This window comes from Ornithodoros turicata, chromosome 3, assembly GCF_037126465.1.
Source record: "Ornithodoros turicata isolate Travis chromosome 3, ASM3712646v1, whole genome shotgun sequence".
Classification (NCBI taxonomy): Eukaryota; Metazoa; Arthropoda; class Arachnida; order Ixodida; family Argasidae; genus Ornithodoros; species Ornithodoros turicata.
The window spans coordinates 46,725,288-46,734,202 of NC_088203.1; the positions used below are offsets into that span (position 1 = coordinate 46,725,288).

General features: G+C 45.2%; 1 long non-coding RNA gene across 1 annotated transcript; it reads right to left on the reverse strand.

Annotated features, from left to right (window-relative positions):
• Window positions 1–1,720: 1,720 nt before the first annotated feature.
• LOC135387007 (uncharacterized) lies at window positions 1,721–3,087 on the reverse strand. The gene is made up of 3 exons (XR_010420779.1): window positions 2,727–3,087; window positions 2,087–2,591; window positions 1,721–1,961 (listed from the first exon to the last, which is right to left on the reverse strand). It is a non-coding gene; the product is annotated as an uncharacterized LOC135387007 (long non-coding RNA).
• Window positions 3,088–8,915: the final 5,828 nt, after the last annotated feature.

An 8,915-nucleotide genomic window follows, 5' to 3' on the forward strand; every position in this document is an offset into this window, starting at 1 on the left:
GTAGGTGTCGCTGCTGTTGATGTGCAAGCGAAGGCTCTGGAATCCTCGAAGATGCTGGTTGCCTCTTGTGCACACAGCTGCAGTATCAAATACAACCGAACACTCGACACACGATCGTCGTGGGCGTGCAGCCACTTCCGTGAGTCGTCAAGGCTGTGGTACGATGTGCTGCTAGTAGTCAAGTAGATAATTGGAAGGTAGATAAGTAGTGCCTGCAGAACAAAGCAAAACGGTTTACGCATGGCGTGCTCTCTGGAGCGACCGTGCCCACTGAAGTGCGATGAGGAGCTGCACTGGTTTAAACGTTGCGTAGATGTCGCTGCTGTTGATGTGCAAACGAAGGCTCTGGAATCTTCGCAGATGCTGGTTGCCTCGTCTGACTCAGCTGCAGTATCAAAGTACAACCGAACACTCGACACACGATGGTCGTGAGCGCGCAGCCACTTCCGTGCGTCGTCAAGGCTGTGGTACAATGTGTCGCTAGTAGTCAAGTAGATAATTGGAGGGTAGATAAGTAGTACCTGCAGAACAAAGCAAAACGGTTTACGCATGACGTGCTCTCTGGAGCGACCGTGCCGATATTGTGTGGGGCCTAGCAGCGTAGCTAGGGAAAAGTTCGGAATCCTCAGACGAGGGATGCGCGACCGTGGGATAAGACGATGTTGGCGGTAACGGGTGCAGTGGAGCAGCAAGTGCGGGATGTCTCCTTCGACATGAGAGGTGGGGCACTTGGGTGACGAAAGGTGGTCCATCTTAAACAGGAGCAGTGGATTACGCGCCACATTCAGTCGAAGCCTGTGAAGCAAGGACTCTTCCTCCCTGGGGTAGCGGCCTACTAGTGTGTGGGTCATCGTAGGGTCAATCGGGCGCAGAAAAGGGTTCGTCCTGGTAGCGTCTTGAAAAAAGGCCTGGGAGCTATTTCTGCAGTAGCGGTGAATGGCTAGCCGGCAGGCAGACGGCGTAAGCAGTACAGAAGTGGGAGACCCAGTCGCACGAGCTCTCGTGGCCGCAGAATCAGCAAGGGCATTCCCCGAGATACCAACGTGGCCCGGAATCCAGTGGAACCACACACTGTGACCTAGAGGAGACGACAGTGTGGCGCGCAGTCAAAAAATCTCCGTGTAGATGTCGTTGATAACTTTTGACGAACACGACGGCAGCTTCAAAGCTGACTTACTATCCGAAAGAATAGTCCACGCTCTTGGTGTCATCGAAGGAGGGAAGGGTATGTTTGATGTTCTGTAATCGAAACTCGCCAGATGCGATCTTTTCGCAATCGCGCGCTATATGGGTGTCGCAGAAGCTGAGGCTGAGAAAGTTCTACCTGGATGCATGTCAAGCAAGGAACCTTTCTCTGCGTGAGTGAAAGGCGTGTACGGGACGCTCTGCTGGAGGGACATAGTGGGATTCCGAAGGTTCCAGGGCTATTATCCTGAATCAGTTCCAGTTAGCCTAACCTACCCAGTAAACAATATATGTCTCAGAAACGTCCACACGATATCCCACTTGGGATTTGGGGATATCCCAGGGACTAGGCTGAATAGCCCGTTGACGTCTCTGGGACAGACAGAGGACCTGTATTTCTTCCACATTTGCTGATCCAGGGAAGGTTCCAGGAATGTCTGTCAGGGATATTTGGACATATAGAGGACATATACAGGACGTATTATTATTATTGTATTTTGTAGCTTTTTTTGCAATTTTTACTTATTCTACGGAAAATACCACTCTGCAACAGAGATCATCGTACCAACGAACTCTTGTTTATTGAACACAAACCAAGTACAGTGATGTTACATGCACTGTAAGAAACGCTCTTTCTAATAGTACAAAATATGATATTACAGCATAAATAGGCTAATTATTAACAATATAGGGTGACACGGATAAGACGCATAATAAGACAATAATGGTCATAATAATAATCACGTGATTGCTACGCCACTTCGCAACCGTCATCCCTGAAAGATAATCAATAACATAGTTAATTCCATCTATTGGGATAGCAGCTCAAACACTGCCATAAATAGGCATAAAGAACAGACACTCTGCAAAAAGTGGGAACAAATGCAAGACAGTGACTTACCGCAGTTTCTCATGCAGTATAGATGGTTATATGCGGAAGCAGCCTAATCACTGGCAGACCCAAGCGACGTCTTCCGGTTTATGCCTGGCTCTTCAGTGTTGTAGAGACACCAGTAACTTTACACATGTGTGAGGCTATCCATGGTTGTGTGTGGATACTGTAAAACAGTCATGTTTTATTAATCTAGAGTCACATCGCGTCCATGTGACATTTAAGAAAGATAAGCGGTCATGCAAAAAACAAGGAACTTTGAAAAACAGTGCAGTCGAACGTGAAAACATAACTGCTATCATTTATATGAAAGACAACTGTAGCTGAGCCAAGCTTATCTACTAGCAGGCTGCGCATAGTTAATAGAATTTGCTTCACCATTGCTTTCATCATTCCCAATCAAATCCTGAATCAAAGAGATGTGAAGAATTGGACTTGCACTTTGTAGCTGTACACACACAATCTCACACAGTTCCGTCGTTCGCATGAGTTCGTCAGTGATACGCACCAGACTCTGCAGGTAAAGCAAACTACAGCTGTTTACTCAGATACAAAGCTGTCATTGCTCCACATATCTACAACATGTGAGTGTTGAAAAAAATGAACAACGCACAAATCTTAAGTGAGGCAAAAGGAAGAACGAACTCACCTTAACTGCAAAGCCGGAGAACAAAGGAACGCTAGCTCTCGCACACCACGGCAATCGTTGTTATGCACAACGTAGTTGTTCGACGTACTGGCCAGTACTGCCTCGATGCTCCCGAGATTCCAGTACAAAATACGCATGATGCTGAGGTTCCAAAGACCCTTCCGTGTAACATGTCATATCCTACCGAACCGCTACGACGACGCGCCTCGCCTGTTTGAAACGGCGGTTGGGGAATGTCGATGGCGATGAGGCAGACGTCGTTACGCTTCGGCTCGCGCTTGTTGGGAACTTCATTCTTGTTATATCCCTCAACATACGTGACCGATCATTATAATTCCCGTGGAAAAGGTAAAATATGTTTTTTTTCTCTCTCTTTTGTTTATTGACTATGGTGCGATACGTGATGAGTCGTTACAAATATGATTAGAAAAGGTATGGATATGAGGGTATAAAATCAATATTGTTATTATGAGGAAAGAGTGAGAAATTGCCACGTCTGAGAATGCTGGAAATGGCTGTTATCGACACAATAAATCCTTGTAAGGTAAAGAAATGTCATTGTTGTGATATTCGTAGTATATCCACAGAATATTCACTGGGGGATATTTGTGACGTCTCATGGTGGATATACAGCGGACGTTGTGAGGATACGCGTGACATCTGTGACGTGTGAGACCAATTTGGGAGGTCTGTGGGATATTGATGGTTTGCTGGGTAGTAGCGATGCTTTAGTGATACCTAATTTCTTATTTCTTCTCCTCCATGCCAACCGCTATGCTATAGTTCTGGTAACTGAAATGAGAGTCGGGATCTGGCCTGGAGTGTGTATTGACCAAGACACCTTGACAAGCCGTGAACAACACTGACGTCTAATACACTACAGCTTTCATTTTCAGTTCCGGTGCCAAGTTACTTCTACGCAAGCCTGCTGCTCAAAGCGTTAAACCAGTAATTTTACTCAGCACCCTCCCTCCCCCCCCCAAAAAAAAAAATATTGCAACACCCTCTAAGGTACCTACCATCAAAGCTAAACACAGCACCAAATCCAGTAGGTATGGGTGTCATTCACCCCATATGAGACACAAAGATGAAAATCATGGAGATATCCCTTCTTTAAACAGAAGATACATATTCTGAATCCTGTACAAGGTGTACAAATCTGTGAAAGAAAGTGCATTCTGACAGATCGCGCGCGATCAAGTTCTAGTGCAACAGCGGGAACGCAAATGTGGGTTATCTACCTCGATGACATATTGTCAGCGCAGCGAGTTGATCGTGGGAATAATAATAAATTCACACCATTCATGAATGTATATCTCGCAGTGGTGCGTTGCCGGTGATGCGACTTATAGTCGTACCGTCAGGTACGATGTCTAACAGCACATTTGTGCTTCTTCGGGTGTCTTTTTATCTCAAATAGAAAACTGTACTTCCGCGATTCTTGACAGCTTCTTAACTACGAGCGAACTACAGGGTGTCTTTTTTCCTTCGATACAGTTTTTTTATGTAAAAAAAAAACTACAAGGGCTATAGATATCCTGTTTTAATTTCTATCATCTCTGGGCCCGCGGACGTTCTTGGCCATTTGTTGCTCAACCGTCCAATGACTAATTACCTAAAGATTGCTAAATAACTTTTTAATTATAAAAGCTACGAAGTAGTCCCAATGAGAACATCGGCTTCTTTCAGTCACCTGCTATCGTTGCCGTTTTCGGAACGAAAATCCGTTCGGTAGATCGTCCGCAGAACATTCCTGAAGGAACACCATTTTTCTTTAATTTGTTCATTGCACATCTTCGGAGACCCGTCTTTCCTTCACCCCCAATGTGAAAAGGGTGAAAGAGCACGCTGTCGCCTCTTGGGTCCTGGAAAAAGATTGAAAGAAAACAGAAAATGCAAATCAAGATAAGGGCAGTTCCGATAGCTTCACCCGGTACATTCGTTTTTGTTTGGTTTCCGCAAGTTAAAGCTCATCTTTGACGCATGAAGCGACATGTGCTCTTTCACCCTCTCTCACCGGGGATGAAGGAAAGACGCGTCTCCGAAGATGCACAATGAACAAAATAAAGTAAAAATGTTCCTTCATGAATTTTTTTGCGGACGATCTATCGAACGGATTTTTGTTCCGAAAACGACTCTGGTATCAGGTGACCGAAGGGACCAGATGTTCTCATTGGGACAACTTCGTAGTTTTTATAATTAAAAAGTTAATTATTGAAAGTTAATTAAGACATTGCCTTGGGAGTTTGCTAATGCCCTACTAAGGAGAGCCCTTCAGCATATGCTATATTGCACTTGATTTCATCTCGGAAAAAGTGATATGTATATTTTTAAAAATATGTCCGCATTTAGCTGGGACACCCTGTATATCCCATGTCTATGTAGGAAGTGGAGATAATGTGGAAAAATAAAGGAGAGATTGCAGATTAAAACGATGCATTTTGTTTGGCACCAATAAACGACGATGAAGACGATTTTAGAACGATTTAAAACGACGATTTTTAGAACAAAAAGGATTGCTCATTACTTTCGGTACGACCCTCGTATAGACGTAGGAATTCCTTAGGAATGTACATACTCACCTCACGCAACTTGGGATGGACCTTTCGCCCGAAAAGTGCCTGAGCTGCCTGTCAGAAGCAGTGCTATGACAAATTCCGTCGCTTCTTTGGCGGGATCATGGACTCGGACCTGAGCTTGGCTCGTAACGTTAAGCACATGGGAACCAAAGTGCAGCGATGGCTCCGTACAATTCAACATGTTTCTGGCTCATGACTGGGCCGTGACCAGAGGTCCCTTCTAGCACTGTGTCGACTGTGCTTTACAGCTTACCCATCAGGCACAGGATTTCCACAACAGCATTAGATACCCTTCGGAGTCCTTGGAGTTCTTGGAGTTCCAAGAATGTCCGCGACCTGGCAAGTCCTCGCTGACGCTGGTGAACTCCCGGTTGACGTTTTACGCGAATGTGAAACAGCTCGGTACTTCGTACGTTTGCGTGCGCACATTCCTCGTTTCCCGCTTCTCAGGAAAATGAGATACCGTCCTGAAAGCGACTTCTATCGAGTAGCGCAAAGGAAACTCCAGAGTCTCACTGGCTTCGTAACTAAGTACGTAACGCGACCGGAAGCTACGTGGTCTCTGCTGGTACAACCCACATTCGTAAGTATTCCGATCCATGTGGAACGAAGAGATCACGTTCCCCTCAATTCCTTCGAGCCCATGTTTACGCTCTGGTAGACGAGCAGTTTTCTACGCCTGCAGCAGCATATATAGATGGCGCGTCCAGAAACTACAAGTCCACCTCGGCATTCGTCAGAAGGCGTAGTCCAAGGAAGACGCCTTTCACTTCCAACCTCATGAACAGATGCGGAAGTCTATACCATCCCATCATTTTCTTTCTGCAGCATATCGTTGACATTACGCCGCGGGAATGAGCAGTGTTCACTGACTCAAAATCTACACTGGAAGCTATTGAAAATGTGGTAACCACATGTGGTAAGCCATTAACACATCCGTCGCATGCGGATGAGCCTCATTCCGGCACATGAGGCTCATCCGCACCCCTAGCGACAGATGTGTTAATGTGTAAACCTTGTGTACCAAGGCTGGTTTTCCAGTAGGTTCCAGCGTATTGTGGTGTCGTGGGGAATGAACAGGCCGACAGCGCCTCAGAAGCAGCTCTTTCGTCTCGGAGACGGACGACTAATGCGCTGCTGAAGGGAGACCGTCGTTCCATTCATCGCCGCCTCATGACACACCTGATGGTTAGGGGATTCACCATTTTATATCTGCGGATACCGGCAACCGAACAATTGAATCGGCATTTTTTTCTGTTTTCTCTAGGATGTACCTGCAGGCGGCGTGGATATTGCAAAATGAGCTACAACGTGGAAATGGGTAAAAATGATCATATTTATGTGTTGGGCTACGAAAGGGTGGTGCAGTGCCATCTGTCAGGTCGACAAAAAAAGTGTGAAAAAAAAACTATTTCTTCGACGCACTTTCGCTTTTTGCGACATTCACAGCAAAATAATTTGTTGTGGTCCCTATTACCTCGTGCATATTCATTTCACTCGTGCTGTGACAACGTACAATGCAAGAAAAACTGCATGAGTCCAGCGGTTAAGCAAACAGATGTGAAAAAAAAAAAGAAAAACAAGTGCAACGCTTGGTATCCTAAATGATCTCAATAATACAGTTTATACCGCATGAAAGACATACGCAATATATGTCACACGGTGCGTATGTCATCCGATTATGGATCCAAGCGCGTAAGAGGGTATGTTGTCTACACAACTTAATTCTGAAAGAAAAACACACAACAAAGAGATCTACTTTAACAGAAGCATGTACTACACTACTAATCCAAGTTATTGTAAAGCAATACAAATATCGCATCCAAAGTTCGCATTCACGCTGGAACCAATTCATATGAACCGGTAACAGAACCCATATTTTTTGGGGTTCTTTTTTTTTTTTTTCATTGGGTGTTTACGTCGCAAGGCAACTGAGATCATGAGCGACGCCACAGCTGTCGGTCTGTGGATTGCTTTTGCCCACCTGAGGGTTCTTTAACGTACGATGAAAGCTCATCGCACGGCACCCCGTATTTAACGTCCCTCGCGGAAGACGGCGTGTCTAGGCATTTTTTTTTTTTTGGGGGGGGGGGGGGGTTTAGGTTACGGTTTCGTTTAATTGCCGATGGTGAATTGCGGTTACGTTCCAGTTATGGCTCTTGAGCAAAATTGGATTCGAAGTGGTTTTCGGTTCCGTTCCGGTTTCTGTCCCTCATTAATTCATCGAATGCGGCTGAGTGTTACTTGTACAGCTCAATGCATGGCGTTACCGCTTGAGACAAGTTGACTGTTCCAGATGCTGTCAATTCGGCGCTCTGGAAGATCAACAGCAGATTCTTTATTGCCCACACCACCAACGTTCCCAAACCGCACTCTCCGGTTCTCTCAATCAGCTGGACTCTCAACACTCTATCTGTCAAAACTACCTGGTCCCTGGCCTAATCCAGCCCACCAACGCTCTGCCCTCAAACCTCTCTTCACCTTTCTCGAGACGATATCACTTCGATCCTTATTGTGAAGGGCCTCATTATTTCATTCCCGGCATCACCACCAACAATGCAGTTGAGTATCGACTTTGGCGATGAAAATACCCATTCATCAACACAAAGTGGTTTGTTTGCTTTGCCTACCTGCGCACTGCTGATGATGGTCCAATAAGCTCGAAACCGCTGTCCAGTGCAGGTATGGTGACGTTTGAGTTCTTATAAAATACGTACACAGTAAACTTTTTTACACTTTTTTGGTGTAAATAGCTTGTCCCATGGCGCACACCTTTTTGGTGTTGCCTTTACACTCAAATGATGGGTGTTTTCTAATGCACCCTTTAGTTAAGTGTATTCCTAATAAAACACTGTTATAATGGGTGTTTAAAAACAAAAACACCCTTAAAATGGGAGTATTCTATTGAAAACACCTTTTATGATGGAATTATTTGCTAGCAAATATTCCCTCGCAAATAGTGTAATAGGGGCTTCCGCAGCAGCATACCGACACCACTGGCCGAGACATATAGTTCGACGTTCTTCCTTCTATGGCAAGCAGCACCGCGAACCCAGCCGTGGTTCCATCGTAGACCCTAAACCGGAGTGCAATACGTCGCAGGCACGCCTCGTTATCTTGTTAACATAGTGGGACCAACGCGAGTGCAGAGGCATAAAGAGACCTGGGGCACCCTCAGTAGCCTATATTGGCGTGTCGGATGTATCAAATACTGAAATAAAATTTGTTGGAGCACGTTCGTTACATATGGTGGGGCGGGAAACGTTTGTAACGGTGGCGGGAATGTGTTTTTGCAATTAACACCCACGCTTGCAACGAGTCAAAGGTATAAGTTAAATTTCTAACATCCCTCCCTGTCAAATACTGTGTTTTTAACTCAGGTTATCGTCTATAATGTGAATACTTGCTGAGCGGAGCTGTGAAACCGGCCAAATTTTTCTCTCACGAAATAAAACACCATTTTTAACACCATACTCCCAATTCAAATGGGTGTAAAAAGGTGCATTCGACGGAAAACACCTGTTTCAACACCCCACTTTACACCCTTAATGATCCACATTGAATAAGACGTGGTGTATGTCGATATTACACCTTTAGTAATGCACTTTTT